At 35.7% G+C, this 17,731-nt stretch overlaps 1 pseudogene; it reads right to left on the bottom strand.

The window, feature by feature from the left end:
* The window catches only part of LOC149533705 (FAM10 family protein At4g22670-like), a 37,786-nt pseudogene extending 20,917 nt beyond the window's left edge, over positions 1 to 16,869 (bottom strand).
* Between the last annotated feature and the right edge of the window lie 862 nt (positions 16,870 to 17,731).

Raw genomic sequence — 17,731 nt, 5'->3', positions numbered from 1 at the left:
ATCCAACCTCCAAGAATGACCCAAGTGAGCACACTCTTTTTGCCAAAAATTCCAACTCACTATAATAAAGAAGCTTTGTAGAGCAAAAGACTCCAAAGCCAAATTAATTTCCTCTCCTTTATTCCTAATATCACATATCAAGGAGAGACTCTATCTGTGCATTGGTCAATGCCAGCCCCTAGCTTGCTAAACAAGTAGTGTGCACTTTCAGATGTTGGTGTGGGTTGTTGGTCTCAACTCCACTTTTGGGGCCACTGGGAATTAATACAAGTGGAAGCCAAGTAAAAACCTTTTAGTTAGAAGGTACCCGGTTCACCTCTGAAATGAGGCATAATCTTTGTACAATGAGGGGGAAGAATCTCTCCTATAGAACTCACCATAGGCATGCTACTAGACATTTGAAGGTGGTATATGCACTCCTCCCCTGCCACAAGGGTGTTTGTTTATCATATACTATTGAGTCCTTTGAATATATCAAAAACACGAGGGCCCTCTAGGGAGTGACATGGTTGTGTGAGGTACATGCATGCACATAAGATGTGGGACAATGGTTTTTCCTCCTCTACCATTTTCTATTTGTAGGGATAAAGCGTGTCTGTTGTCAAGTCCTAAACATGTCCAAACTTGCTCAAACAAACTAAAAGTCAAGACTCCCCTATCCCTTTGAGTTTCTTTGCCCTAAATTGGATTGTATTCGACTACTACTTGCTTCCCATGTCTTGTTGAAAACACTTTCTATGTTCAAAACCAAATGTTGTTTAAACACTTGAAAATCAACCTTGTTATCTATCTGAAATTTTCCAAATGAATCAACAATCTATCCAAAACTATTTAAAATCTTCAAAGTCTTTTCAAAATCTAGTTTAGTTGTCAGTTTGCTTTCCATTTTGACACACAGTTTGCAAACTTTTTTGTGAATACTTGTTGTCCTACCACTTCTTTACGCAGCTCTATCTAGGTTCTCGTGTGAATAGTTGCACATCTCCATGTGAGATCTAGCCTTAATGTCCTTATTTTGTTGTCAAACCTTGCATTTCTTCGCATAGCCTAGAGCACATCCTTGTGCACAATTCTTATGTTGTCCTAAGTCCTTGTACGACCTTGTGTACTTTCTCATGGGCCTCTTAGAGGATCTTCATGTGAGATCTTGAGTCTGAACTATCAAGTTAGTTTGTTAGAGTTATCTGTACTCTATACCAAGTTTGTTTCCTACATCAATTTACTATTTCTCTATCTGAAAATAGTCCCAAATAGTGGCATACCACTTAGCTAATGACTTGCAATCCATAATTTAACTAGTCTTGTCTCTTAGTTATCTTGCTCTTGTCCTTTAGTGCTTTTTGTACTCCATGTCATGATATTCATAATCTTTGGCTATTCTAGCATTCAAATTAGACTATTTGTACCTTAGTATACTGCACTCTTATCTTTCTTTTCTAAGACTACATTCTAGTGTGGTCCTTGTCTAAGATTTTTCTTTTTGTCATTGTCTATGACTGTGGCAACTAGGCTTATGTTCTAAAACTTGGTTGTCACTACTTGAAACATAGTACATCAAAATGGCTAATAAACAATGCACTAAATCCAATGTTCCTAGTGAGGAAGAAGAGCTTCTTATTGCAAACATGAAGCAAAAAATCCAATCAATGAGCACTCAACTTCAAAGACTGAAGGAGGAAGATGAAACATGATCGAACAAATTCTCCTTGAGAGATAATTTCCCTTCCTCCTATGACAACCAAAAATCAAATTCTTGTGATCTTGAATCCAAGATATCTAAGAACACTTCACAAACACCCAAGAAATCTAGGAATATCTTTGAAAACAAACCTTGGGAATTTAAAACAAAGTGTGATTTCACACCTTTGGGAAAATCTTACGAATTAAAGTTGGAAGAACTTCTTGAAGAAAAACTCATTATTTTACCTAAGGTCACTTTGGTGGGAGTTTCCTTTATGAGTAACTATTGTGCCTATCACAGACATAATTTACATAAAACTTCGCATTGTAAGGAGCTGAAAAACAAGATCTAAGATCTCTTTGATAATGGCATAATTCAAAAATCTAAGCTCTCATTTACTAAAGATTCTACTCTCAAGAAGGATCAACATCATGAAACCAAGTCTAGTAATGGTTTAAATGTGACACTTACTTCTTTCAACATGCATTCACCATCTAAAGTGTCCAATCTTTCCAACACATATTCACCAAACAAAGAGCTCACTCCTCTCCCAGTTGACTATGTGCTAATCTTGACTTAGTTGCAAACCTCTCCCATACTACTCAAACCAAAGATCCAAAACCTCCATGTGTTGCTCCTCCTACTGTCCCCACTCCAACTATTCCTCCATTGTCCCTTCAAGAGCCTATTATGGAGACTCTAGAAATATATTCGAATACAGAGTTAAATATTCCCTCATCCTTGAAATTGGTTTCATGTCAAGAGGACCACTTAAATGATGAAGAAACAAATGTTGATCAAGACCAAGATTCATTCATCCCCTTTCGAATCTTCCAAGATCGCGTGCCTCCATCTCAAGAGTCACATAGTTCTCCATCTCCCATGTCATGCACCTCTACTAAGCAAGATCAAGATATTCCTTCCACCATCCCTAAGGAGACTATTAAAGACCAAGAGAAGGATACTTTTACTATACTACCTAAAATCATTTTTGAAGAAAGTGTTCCCTCACCCTCTTGTTCTACCTCGCTACATTCACTTCCAAACTATGATGAAGCTTTAAATACTCTTGTCAAAGGTATTTCTCCTATAATAGTTACTCATAAAACTATTGATGGCATTGGTCATGTTGCTCACTCTAAAGATGTTGATATCCCTACTCATGGTCCATTCACATCTTCTAAATCTATCCTTGGTCCCTATCCATCTAAGCTAAAACCTTCAAGTCTTCCATCCATATTGGGACCTTATGTTCCTCTATCTCCTACTACCACTATCAGCTCATTACACGTTCCTCCTACCCTACCCCAAGATCAACAAAGATATACATACTTGAACTCTTCACATTCACCTTTCCATCTAAACCAGTCATATTGGCCTCATTCATCCACAAGTCCCAAGTCCTTTGGAAGCAATTTGGATGATCAACTCAAACACAAGTGCATGAATCCATCCTCAAAAGTTCACTATTTCTCCTCTAATTGACATGTGAATGTCAAGAAGGAAAAAATAAAAAAGAGACTGCAAAGGTCCACTATTCAAAGAGTTCAACCAAAGAAAGTATGGGTTGTTAAATCTATTATTGAAGAAATGCATTCCAAAGCATCTAATGAAAAATCAAAAGCTATATGGATTCCCAAGTCTCTTTTCAAGGACTTGAATATTGAAAACAAATCAAAGTTGACATTTAAGCTTCCAAATGCTTCCACTCCATCTTCTTCCCAACATCTTCCTAAAAAGGTTTCAAAACCTTATACTCCACCTTCCTCCAAAATTATTCCACCACCTCATACATCTAAGCCTCAATCTATTTCATCCATATTTCCTCCATCACTCTACTACCCTTCAAGGTGTGTGTCAATATTTATCTTGCCTACTATCTCATCTACACTCATGATATCCTCTAAATCTTATGCTTGCTTGCCATCCTTGCTTGTTTCAGTCTTCCAAAACCAACAACCTTATCCTCCATCTACCTCTCATTTTCCTATCATTTCCCTTCCATTAGCTTATCAGCATCTTTGAGTGTACCTTGCTATGGCCTTGGCTTATCATATCTTATCTTTCTTATAGGCATGCTATATAGCTTGAGAAAGGCTTGAATTCTTTCCAAAAACTCTAAAAATCCAAAAAAAAATAGAAAAATAGAAAAATGAAAAAAATGTGCCTTGGTGAAAACCTAGAAACAAGCACCTTGGTAACAAAAGTAAAGAAAAATAAATCCATCCTATGGTGAAAACCACTTCTTGTGGCACCTTGGACAAGTACCATGATGAAAACCTAGTAAATGGACATCATGCATAATTATTTCATCCATGACATCCTATCATGATCTTGCTTATCATTCAGATGTCCTCATTCTTGAAGTCATTCACTCATAACCTCAATAACAAACTTTTCTATCCGATTCAGTTAACCCTTTGGTCTTGATCAATGAAAGAAAGAAGAAAAATTAGTTCTTAGCAATCTCTTGACATGGTCATTTTCTTGGATTACTTACATGATACCCTTCATTACACCATGAGCTTATATTGTTATATCCTTTTCCCTAGCTTGGGTAATCTAGACACTAGAGCAAAATCAAGGCAATCCTTCTTGCAAGCTAGTAATCTCTAAAAAAGTTCTAAAATTTGAAAATTCTTGAAAAAATCATAAAAATCAGAAAAAGTCCTGAAAAAAAATTGTTACCCTAGTGGAAACCTAGCAATAGGTGCCTTGGGAACACCAAAAAAAGTGAAAAATCTCAAAAATACAAAAAAATCATAAAAAAGAAAAACAACAAAAAAAAAAATTGAAAAGAAAAAAAAGTGCCATTGGTGAAAACCTAGAAATACGCATCATGGTAGCAAAAAAAAATTAAATTTCTACCAAGAAGGTGAAAACCTGGTAAATAGATGCCTCTTGTTGCCAATGCTCCATCTTGTAGCGCACCTTCTAGCTTTCTGTATAGCTATTTTCCTACATTTCTTGCTTTCTGCTCATGTATCCATGGATTGAGTCTTGTCACAGCTCGAGGGCATTCCCCTTCAGTGTCACTATTTTTGAGATTCTCCTCATAGAATCTCCTTTGCGATAATCACCAGTGGTCCTCACTACATCTACCAACTGTCACTAGTGTCACTATTTTTGAGATCCTCCTCATAGAATCTCCTTCATGACAGTCACCAGTGGTCCTCACTACGTCTGCCTATTGTCACTAGTGTCACTATTTTTGAGATCCTCCTCATAGAATCTCCTTTGGGATAGTCACTAGTGGTCCTCACTGCATCTACCTACTATCACTAGTGTCACTATTTTTGAGGTTCTCCTCATAGAATATCCTTTGTGATAGTCACTAGTGGTCCTCACTACATCTACCTACTATCACCACTATACCTCATTTTCAAGATTCTCCTCATAGAATCTCTTTTGCAATAGTCACCAGTTTTTTTAGTTGTGTCTGCCTACTATTGCTTGGGTCACGTCTCTAGATTCCTTTATGGAAGATCTCTCTTGCATTAGTCACCAGTCATTCTGGTTGTGTCCATCTATTGTTGCTTATTCCTCTTTAGGTTCTTTATCTTGAAGTTTCCTCTTTGACCTCAGTCACCAGTCGTTCTGACTGCATCTGCCCACTATTGTCACCTTACTGAAGAGATTTCTTTCAAACATGTTCTAGACACTGACACCTAACATCAATCCCATGACAAATAATGATTTCAAAATGACATACTTGTTTGGATGTACTGAGCTCTTTCTTTGTTTTCTTTTTTTTTGCTTTATCATGTCCCCTTGAGAAACTCAATGATGTCATTTCTATTAGAGAAGTAATGATTAGGGGCATGGTCTTTTCTTTTCTTTATGTCTGTGGTTTAGTTCTAATAAGTTGATATATTCCTATAAAAGGGGTGTCCACTATAAGAGCCTCCATCTCGCATTGGATGGCTAGGTGTACCTCGAATCCTTTTATATGAATACATAAATAACATTGGTTCTTCTCCTTGTTTGTTGCAGTGAACTCTTCATGCTACAATAAATACTGATACTCATCCTGCTAAGTGAACATATAGGTCACTGTGAGTATACCTAGCACACTTCTATCTTAGGTTATGAATGCAAGAGTCATTGTGGACAGAATACTTACTTAATACTGAGCATGAGATGAATCTCCCATGTGTTTGGTGTGTCTGCATGCAAGCAACATTCAGGTCATCCTAGTGTTTATGCTTTGATGTTTATGTTAACTTGCTACATTAAAAGGGATAAATGTTCTAATAATTCTAGCTTCTTGTGCCTCAAATACTTATAGTTAATCCTGACAAACCTATAAAATATGTTCTATTCATATTCCCATGATTGCAATGTTAGTGGAAATTGTATAGCATACGAGCTTCATTCTATATTTAGTGGTCATAAATTGTTGAGGCTTGGTAACTAGACCTAGGGTTGCACTTAATATAGTCTTGTATTACAATAATTCACTTGTATAAGCACACAATTTGATTATGATTCTATTTCTCCCCTGTGTGATGAAGGATTGGGGGCATCTTCACACCTATTAGGTTTCTCCAAGGCTACAAAAGCATTTGATTCATTGATTTGTGCTCCTCAATGGAATACCTATCACTGTCAAGAAAAAACACGCAACACTACATGAGATGTCAGTCCATTTTTCATATGCATTGCATCCATATACTCATAATATCTACTCTACATGTTCATAATCACATCACATGACATCAAAATACATATGCATTCATATCAAAGTAAAACATACATCTCATAATCATCATATTGACATCTCATGTACATCAAAGTGAAGCAGACATAGACAATAAAATGTACACACTAATACTAGGCTCAAAAATCTCATCTATATATCTATCAAAAAAATGGGTCAGTACAAAAATGGGCACTACTTGAGTGCTATCGGTCAAAATGATACAAAATGGTGCTGGCACACCAATCAATACATATCTAGAGATCAAAATCAAGAGCCAAACGCATAGTATCTAACTCTATCCTGTATTCTCATCTCCAAGAGGAGAAAAAGTGGGAGCAGTAGATGGAGGAGGAGGAGGTGGCATGTTTGGCCTCACAGGAGGTTGTGCACCTCCAGACTCTCATGCATACTATGAAAATTGCTACACGTACAGAGCCTCATCAGGCACCACTGTCAAATATGTAGCAAAGTAGTAGGCTTCTCGGGCTAACTATAATCACACCTCATCCTGTAGCATCACTAACCTCTACTCAGTAGTCTCGGTGTGCTATCTCCATTGATCGATCTCCTATTGCCACTCCACCAGCTATGAGTCACAAACAACTACATGTATCTGTAGATCTCCCAATTACTGAGAGACCTGATGAATCTACTCTTGATAGCATCATACTATGTCCTAAGTCCTAGTAGTGAGCTGATCAGGCATATCCTCATTCAACATCTTAGGTGCCTATTGCTATGGTGGTGCTTGCTACTATAGTGGTGTCTACTCCTCTATCCTCTACATCTAACGCTGACCCTGTCCTACTCCACTACCACCTGCACCTATGTCTAATCCCATCTGACATGGAAAAATCTATATCTATTGTACTCGATGCCTAACCTATGACTATGTCTATGGCTACACCTATAGTTGTGGCTATGCCTACTGCTACTGAGGTACCCATCTCTGTGCTTGACCTGCCATCCCTAGTGGATTAGTAAATCACAGGAATGGATGGCTAATCAAATGAGCCTAATAAGTAGGTGTCATCCCTACATTTGCTACCTTTGAAAGGTAGTCCCACTAAACCATAGCTAGACTGCACATGACTATCATGGATCAACCTAGATCCATAGGTGGAGGCCACCCTCACTCTACATCCCTCTGCAATCAGGCATAAGCGATATACTCCTGCAAGATATATTGTGGTTGGCCATACTGCCACCACACTTGTGAAATGGAAAACTACTCTATGATCTACATGCTCCTGCCCAACAATGGCTACAAGATGAACATCTAGGGCAGCTCTCTTTGGGTGTCATCCCAATCCTTTGTCTGTCACCAGGGCCACCATATGATAGAGACTAGGTCATCGAGACATGTCCTCCAATGCTCTGTCTTACCCAGGAAGACTTGGGTAATATGCCCCCGATATCTATAGATATATGGCTCCATCAACTCTTGGGCATCCTCATGAATGGGCCTACATATGGGAAGATGCTCCCATGCCCAGATCTACATCACATAAACACCGACTTCCATAGTCTTCTTCTCATGGAAGAATATCCCATGCATCTCATAGAATAGGTGGGCTAGCATACACTGATCCCACCCAAAAATCTCTGGTGCCTCTACCATCTAGCAAAGCATAACTCCCCACCTGCACTCTAGCTCATGCTGTCATCTATCAGGCATCAAAAAATAGCTCAGAAAGATCGCTAGTAAATATTTTAGTCTGTGCATCTATCTATATGTGTGCATCAGTTCATCCCAACTCATGGCTCGACCTCTTTGTAGCTCTCTCCCAAACACAACAGAAAGTGCCTCTATACCTACTTGGGGCACCATATCATAAACAACACAGGCTCCATGCAAAGGGATCTGCAATATCCTCCAGATGTCCTTTGGGGTGATCATCATCTCCCCCACTAGTAGATGGAAGGTGTTCGTCTCTAAATGGAAATGCTCCACCAAAGCTGTGAGTAGGCCATGATTCAACATCATGGCTAGGATCTGGCATTAGAGAGGAAAATCCTAATTGCTCAATGTGTGCTAGGTCAGTGGCATCAAGACTTTGAAGTAAAGGGTTGTAAGGCGGGTAGTATGATCTAAACAACATGTCACCAAAGACCTCCTGCACACAACCAACAATGACAAGAAAACAATTTGTACTAGAATGAAATGGCAGAACAAAGCTAATAAAAATGTAGATTTTATGTACAAAACTGAAAATTTTACTCCGCTATCACAATTTCTCACGTGAAGATCTTCAGATCTCATGCGAAGATCTCAAGATCTCACACGAAGTTTCTCTCCTTCACGCGAAGAATCTCTTCATCGCACAGAGAATCTCTTCGTCATGCAAGAAACAAAGTTGTTGCATGCGAAGAATCTTGTTCTTTGTGCGAGAGGTGGGTATCTCCCATGTGAAAAACCTCATCGACGCATGCGAAGAAATAGCACACCCTGAACATCTTCGCTCGAGAAAGGATAGTCTCATGCGAAGACCAATTTACCAACCCTAAAACATGCTAAAACATGTAATAAATGACCTCAAACTATGTAAAAGTGAAAGTACAAAGGTGGGAAATAGATGACTCACCGATGGTCCATAGTCTACTGACCAGCTGTGTCATTTAGAGTGCTCAAAACAATGATATCTCACATTCACTACCATCTCTCTCATAGAGGTCAATTTACTAAAGGAAAAAAAAACACAAATGAATTGAAAATGACCCCTTGGGCCCTTATATAGTTGTTGACCTAATTTTTCAAAGTGCTTCGATTTGCGCAAAAATCACCCCTGGCTATTTCGATTGTTCTGAATCCATTTTCGAGATCGAATTCAAAATCTAACACACGTCAGTGCCTCAAAAATATGTTTTTAAAATTTTGGGACCGATGCGATCGAACACTTGTGCAATCCAAATTTTTTTGATACTTTCTGATTATTAGAATCTTTTCAACTCAAAATTCTTCATGTTTTCAAAATTTATGTTTGAAAAGGTCAACTCAAGTCAACTATGGTCAAATCTAGTCAACTTTTGCTCAAACTTGGTCTTCGAGACCTTGAAATCATTACAAATTAACTCTGAATCTTCTTCTGATTTCTTCTACATTCTGTTGAATCTTAGATTTCTTCTACTGCTTTATGTTACATTTTTGGTGTGTCATCTTTCAGTTTTGCTCCTAAGGGGGCAAGATGATTACATCATTGAATACTTATTGCACAAGGCATCTTGTTCCCATCTTATGTCCTCATCATTCAAGGCATCTCACCACTAGGGGCATCTTGTTTCCCTCTTTCTGGCATCTTTGTCATCTTGTCATCATTTTATTACAAGTATCAGGACAATCTAAACCTTTGCTCCTGAGGATCAAGCCTCATTCTGGGGATGATTCTATGACTCATAATTTGATCTTGCTATCTTTTATCAATTTCAGGTATCTAGATGTTCTATTTGGATCCTTAAAGATTAAGCTTCATTCTAGAGATAATATTTTAAATGCTTATCACTCTCAGGTATCTAGGTGTTCTATCTGGATCCTTAAAGATTAAGCTCCATTTTGGAGATAATCTTTTAAATTCTTATCACTCTCAGGTATCTAGGTGTTCTATCTGGATCCTTAAAGACTAAGCTCCATTCTGGAGATAATATTTTAAATGCTTATCACTCTCAAGTATCTAGGTGTTCTATCTAGATCCTTAAAGATTAAGCTCCGTTTTGGAGATAATCTTTTAAATGTTTTCAATCTCAGGTATCTAGGTGTTCTATTTGGATCCTTAAAGGTTAAGCTCCATTCTAGAGATAATCTTTTAAATGCTTTCAATCTTGGGTATCTAGGTGTTCTATCTGGATCCTTAAAGATCAAAATTCATTTTGAAGAAACCTTTTAAATGCTTATCAATTTTATTCTACTTGGATTCCTTGGGATTAAGCTCTATTTTAGAGATAGTCCTTAAAAGTTTATCAATTGGTCTTCATATCATCAATTTCGGAACCAATCTCATTTCTTGATCCTTGCATCATTCTTTCTGATTTTCTTTGAATTGAACATGCTGCTTGTACATTTATTCAAAGAGGGGCAAAATGTAATACTCCAAAATTGGCTCATTGCCATGATCACCAATTCTGGTCTATTTTGACCAATTCTAAAACCTATTCTAATAGGCAATTCTCATTTTGCTACTCGCTACTTGACTTAACTATCAGATGTAGAAAACCCTAATCTACATTTTATCATACTCATTATTTAATCCCTATAGTACACACTCATATTAGCCACATTAAACCTATTTGATTTCAATTTAATTTAATCTAAAGTATTCATACTTTATTAAATTAAATTATATCCTAAGGCTAATGTACTACGGAATTTAATTTATTTAATTTAATAAATACACCTAACTCAATTAATTAAAAGGAATTATTTAATTAAATGGGGAAGGTATTTCTAATTAATTAAATCAAATTATTTAATTAAATAGAAAATATATTTATGAGAGCATATCTCATTTTATTAAATTAAATATCTCTCCTAATTTTCTCTTCAATTCAAAAATGGAAATTCCTAGTTCACTAATGATCATATTAGAAGTGACCCCGATCACTTACTCTCACACTAAAGTTTATCTGAGTTGACTGACTCTTACACTCAGATCTGAGCTAGTTAACTCCCTCTAATTTTGGAATCTTCCACCTTAACTGAACCTCATCTTCAATCTTGATCGTTGATTGAAATCGATCTCAATCATTGGAGTATTTTAAGAAAGTCTATTTAAGAGACTCTCATTTCTTCATTTTGGGGGATGAATTGAATTTTTATTGAAGTGTTGTTGAAATTCATACTCACATTTGCTCACATTTTGCATACTCTAGCATCCTTAGTTCAATTTCATTTCGCTTAACTATGCATATGTTAATCTAGTTTTCTTTATTTTGTTCTTGGATTACATTGTATATCTCATTTAAAATAATTTACACATTCATCTAGACTAGCTAGATTCATCAAATCCTTTGTGATTAGAGGGTTTGGTTGCCTACACCTCGATTATGAGGATATTAACAGGAAAAATCCTTCTAGATAGAAAGCAAAGGTCGTCTAGCAAGATTTCTCTTGGATGAACAATCTCATGTTCATTCGAGAATGAATCTGAACATAATGACCATGTTGAAGTGTGTGTGTGTGTGTGTGTTAGTATAGGCCATAATTCATGCATACAATACTGAGTGAATATAGACAATGTGCAGTCTAGTAGTTATTATCCAGTAGACAATGTCTATCAAGTCATTAGTTTGTGTGATAAGAAGCTAGTTTCTATCGAGTGATGGATGTGTAGTGTTTACTGAGTGACAACAAGGTAAACAAAGGATTCAGTATCTATCGAGTAACACTATATCTACTGAGTCTCCAATTGTTACCAAATTCAATTCTACATTATGTGATTAGTATGGACTAGGCATCTACTTCTATCGAGTGCATGACAATGTCGAGTAATGTAGTGGATTCCAAGTATCAGAAGTTCACCAAGTCAACTTATAGAACCCTAGTTTCTACTATTTGGTTGACTTAGTAATATTTTGTTTACTTGTGTGTTAGTCGACCTTGTATTTATAAATATTAGAATAGTATATATTTAATTTATTATATCATTTGAAATGTATGTATGAATGAATGAGCATACAGATGATGGATATGTAATTTTTTGATAAGAATGAATGTGAATCAGTAGCAGAGTAGAGTATTCAACAAGGTCTACAAGGAGCAATAAAGTTATATCAATCATAAGAGGTGAAATGTACTTCAAGGATCTAATCAATAATCAAGTTGTAAGTTAGATCTACAGTTTCATCCTAATAGGTGAATTAATTTTCTAAATCCTTTAGCAGGTTAGACTTAAGAGTCTTTCTTCAAATCTCTTAATAGAGTGCATACTTTATTGTATGTTTGTAAAACCTCTAACAAGGCGGATCTAGTAGTCCAAATTGCTCTTAACAGGGTAGATCATCAAAAGTAATCAATATAAGCATTAACAAGCCAAATTTATACTACAATAGTGAAGTTTTGTGGGAATCATCCCCACCCCAGTTTTATTTTCTACTTGGAAGGTTTCTGGGTCATCAAAATTCTATGTTCATGTGTCATGAATGTTTATCTTTTTTTTTCATATGCATGTAGTAGATTAGATGAATTAATGGTGAATGGATTATGTTGATTAAGTGTTGAATAATTTAAATTTTTTGAGGTTATTGATTTACCCCTCCCCTCTCAATAACCTAGCTAGTCTTGATTATTTCTAACAATTGGTATCAGAGCTTTTTGGTTCTTAGGATAAAGTTTGACAACTTGAGCAAAGATCAAGGAAAATGGAGATATTCAAACTTGAGAAAGCTATTGATAATGAGAAGCTAGATCTGGAGATGGCCATAGCTCAACTCAAAGAAGCAAAAGATCATCTTTCTCAATCCCTAAAAAGAAGGAAGGAACTTGCAAAACAAATGAATGACCACCAGTATGTTGAAGAAAAGATTGAAGACTTTTTCCCCTAAAGCAATTCAAATGAAGAAAATGAGGAAATCAAAGAACTCTTAGAAAAGAATGGCTCTCTACAAGAAGAGGTAAGAAAATTAAAAAGAGAACAGGAAATTCAATCAATAAGATTATGTGAAATCTTGGAACAAAGGAATAAGTCAAGTGAATACTTAGAGGTAAGGAACAATGCAAATCAAAATAAATCCATTTAGCAAGAATGTCTTATCAATTAGCTCTCCTATAAAAATGAGGAAATCATGAGTCTGAGACCTAAAAACAAAAGTTTAAGGAATGATTTAATCACTAAAAGACAAATCAATGAAAGATTGAAAGCTGATCTAATTTTTGAAAAGAAACTCAATGAAATGATAATGAAATCTCAAGCAAACATGGATCAATTGAATTAGTAAAGTGAGCAGAATATCTATAGCCAAAAAGGTAAAGTAGGACTTGGATACAAAGAAGAAGGTGAATCTTCCAAACAAGGTGCTAAAAGAAATCAAAGACCTACTTGCAATTACTATGGTAAGTTAGGTCATACATCAAAAAAATGTTGGAGTAATGGAAAAGAAAAATTCAATAAAAAATGCTATAGTTGTAGTCAACATGGTCATAAAGCTAATGAATGCATGGAGAAATGAAAATTTGAAAGTAAATGTCACAAATTCAAGAAACAAGGTCACAAGGCATTTGAATGTAGATCTAAACCATTCAATCCAGCTAAATAACTTGTATAGGCAATATTTGGTTGGGACTACAATACCTAGTGTAGATGTCATTTTTGTGGAGAATATGGACACATTGGCATTAACTATGCAAGGCATCATTTGAGAAAGAAGGATACTACAATAAGATGTTATACATGCACTTAACTTTGTCATATAGCTAAGAATTGCATGAACATGGGAAAGGTTGAAGATGAAAAGAAAGCTAAAGCTGATAATATCATAAAACAAATGAGATAGCAGTTTATTCCCGCATCTACCCAGCAGGATAATTCAAATAATCACCATGTCACTCAAGATATGGGTGACTCCACCATTTCCAATTAGATTCTCAAAGGAAGGACTAGAAATGTATCTTCAAGCCATATCTTAAGCAGTTCCAATGATAGAAAGAAAAAGATCCAATTTAGTATTTCAGATATAAAGGGATCACATGAGATCAGCATTTACTAAGCAAGGTTAGTCATAGTCTTAACCGAGCTAGGTCGGAGTAATAAAAATTTTGTTCAATCATTGAGTTACAAGCTTCTACTGAGCAAGTGAGTGGATGATAGTTGGTCATGCACTATTTAATTATGGTACCAAGCATTAATGGAGAATTTTCATCAAAAAAGGCAGAAATTGACTTCATTTTTCACTACAACTTTAGAATACATAGAGCAAAACAATTTCCAAGTGCATCTAAGAAATCTTCAAGTGAATTTGTAGCAAATAATTTGTTCAAAAAAAAATTCTAATTTATTGAGCAACCATGGCATCTAGAAGCACCAGTAGTAGCAAGGCAAAAAGAGGTTCTAAAATGTTGGTAAAAGGTATGGAGTGGAAAGAACCCAATGTCAAGCTAGTACCAATAGTTGTAGAATCACTCAACCCAAATTTAGCTCAATCACAAATTTCTCCAAAGGTACTCCTCATTAACAATATTCACACTCATTTTAAGTGTTCTATGCAAGAGATTGGAACCCTAGAGATGGATAGTGCCCTAGGAGAAATGTGTGTTAATGGTTCTTTGAAACCTAAGCATAAGCATTTAGAGGTCAAAGGGTTAACCCATATCCCACATCTACTAAGAATTTTTCAAATAAAGTGGAGTAGCCATGTTCAAAATGGTCAGTTGTGGTTAGAACAACCAATATTGATCACCAAGAAAATGATTCATAAGATGACTAGTCTCCCTATGCTAAATAAGGTCAAAACTACCAAAACCTTAGGTCAAGATGAACTTCAGAAGAAAACCCTAGCAGAATGGGATGGTAGAGGTTCACAATATCTAACGTGGAATTAAGGTTTGGTATTCACATCATTGCTCACAAGATTTATAGCTCTAGTCATTTGAACAGTGTGTCATGTGAGGCTGTTGATTTGGCATTCAAGGTTGTAAAGAAAAATCTAGAATTTTATCTACTAGAGTTATTGTTGAAGTAGTTGAACAAAAACATGGACAACATCAGGACATCAAAGAATAACCCCTGTAAATTTGGTTCTTTATTAACATATCTTTTCTTTTATGTTCAAAAGTTTTTCCCATAAAAAGGTTCAGTAATATGAAGGAAAGATACTCCAATTTTGTATCAGATTAATGAATTTATTGTTGAAATGGGTGAAATTTTTTATAGTATTATCGATAATTACTTTGAAGTTTTCAAGGAGAAAATGAACAATAAGTTCAAGATTCCTTCCAAGCTAGTTGAAGACTATAAAGATGATGTATGTTTTATGGTTGATTATGATAGAGTGTATATCTAGGCTACTAGGCTTAGAATTGCATGGGTAAAACCTCTTCCATATGAGGTTAACATTGATGAAACAAAAGATATTATTGAAGCACTGGTAAATGAGCCAGTAGATCCAAAGCTACCTATCTTTAGAATATATGAAGAAGCCAAAGAATTGAAATTGAAATCAAGTTACCCCAGGCTATAATCAAAGGCAAGAGGAAGGTAGCCAAGTTGAAAACTACAAGTACCCTCTCATTTTTATCAAGGGAAAAGGAGAGGATGAAGAAGAATTTGAAGAAGAAGAAGAGTAGGAATATAAGAAGGAGGTAGATCCTATGAAAGAGAAGGGTAGGGTAATCATTAACAAGCCACCCAAGGCCTCCATAGCTATATTTACAAGGAGATCAAATAAGAAAGGTGGTAGTGAAGTTTTGTTCAACAAGTCCCCACTCACATTTCAAGAAAGGTTGAAACAAATGGAAGAAGGAGCAGGCATCACAAATTTCAAGCCTTAAAGTTTGAAACTAGAATAGATGCTAAGAAGATGCAAATTGAGGAGCTAGTACTCAATAAGATGGGAAAATGGAAATATTCCCCTAATCAAATTGCCCCTCAAATTTCAAATGAATTGTTGGCAAGATTGCAGCCAGGGTGGGAATCAACTATACAGACAACAAAAGATATATATGAGAAATCTTTGAGAAAGTTACTACCTAATCTTATAGATGTAGAAGTTAAGGCAACAATGAAATACAATGAAGGTAAAATAATGATTAGATTTCATAATGCTTAATTTTGATCAAAGACATAGAGCATGTGGTTAGAGATGCTACAAACATGTGAAAAAAAAATTATCATTTGCACAAGCCTAGTGAAGATCTTGTAGAAATCAAGGATGATGATGATGACAGTGACAATGAGGAAGAAGATAACACTCCATGTGTCACTTTTGATTTTGAGGACTATTAGGCATTAAATAATAATGATGAAGAGAAAGAGGAAGAAGGTAATGAGGAAGATAAGGAAGGAGATGAAGAGAATGATCCAATGAGAATAGTAGCACAAGTTATAGCCTCCCTTCCTCATTCTCCACCAAAGACTACTACATCATCAAGGTTGGAGATAGCTTCAACAAATGTGATAGCAACTACAATAGATGCATCATCTATTTAGTCACTATTTGCTACCACTTAGATCTAGGTATCAATAATGGAAGTGTCTACCACTTCATGTACTGAGCTACAACCCTCCTCTTCATCAGCTCTTAAGTAAACTACATCAGCAGTATGTGAAGCATCCAGTTCCACAATTTTGTCAACTTCATTTGCAACATGTATAGTAAGTTCATTGTCATGTTCTATAGTTTTGAATACTTCATCTTTGTTAGCACCAAATTTTGTTCCAGTAAATTCTTCTATTGTAAGTACTCTATTTTGTGCTTCACCTATTGTTACTTCAATTTTGGATAGCATGTCAGTTTTGGATTCTTTTAGCATTCTTGCAAGTATCTCTTTAGTTGGACCCATTCAAGTTTTTTCAGCTAGTCCAGCTATCTCTACAATTGTTTCTATTCCTAAGTCCAAGGTAGTAAGGTCTTAAGTAGAACAAAGGACCCTTCTAAAACTTCTACTTACTAGTAAGGAAATTGATGATGATATTGATCTAGACAAAGAAATTGTGATTCCCAAGTTGGATCTAGATATTTCTATAGTTGAAGAAATGAGACTAGTTAGTCCGCTTCTGGAATAGAAGGCAAGGTAGAAATAGATTAGAGCTAAAAGAGATAGAGAGTTTACAATAATTGAGAATGCAAAGAATATAATAATAGAGGCTATAGGTGTTGATGTGGAGTCATTTCAACACATTTTGTTACAATTAGAAGAAGCAGTCAATAAGTTCAACAAGGACACATCTGGTCAAGAGAAGTTAATAGAAAAGGTAGAGAAAAAGTTTAATAATAAAGTGCTTAAGCACATTGCTCAACACATTTCCATAAACCAAGTTAAACTATCCTCAATTTTGAGTAATCTTGAACATTCTTTCACCAATGTAACATCTCTTTTTGGAAAACTTTGTGATGTTACTGAGTATACCGAGGAGATAAAGGAAAAATTGAATAAGATTGATATAGATATGAAAGCTAGTGCTCAAAGGTTGTAGCTTGACTCTAGCTCAAGCTCAGCACATCATATTAAGGTCAATTTTTTGTTAGATATACAAGAAGAATTGCTAAGAGAAGAAACCAGGATCAAGTCCACATTGATAGATATCCAAAACATGATACTTCCAATCATGGACACAATGTAGAAACATATTGCATATTCAAAAAAATTGGTCCAGGATTAAAAAAATTTCTATTGTAGATCATATGATTAAACTTTCAGCAGA

This window comes from Cupressus sempervirens, chromosome 10, assembly GCF_028749045.1.
Source record: "Cupressus sempervirens isolate cs-2001-9-10 chromosome 10, ASM2874904v1, whole genome shotgun sequence".
In the NCBI taxonomy this organism is placed as follows: domain Eukaryota; kingdom Viridiplantae; phylum Streptophyta; class Pinopsida; order Cupressales; family Cupressaceae; genus Cupressus; species Cupressus sempervirens.
This window is presented reverse-complemented; position numbering and strand designations above follow the sequence as displayed.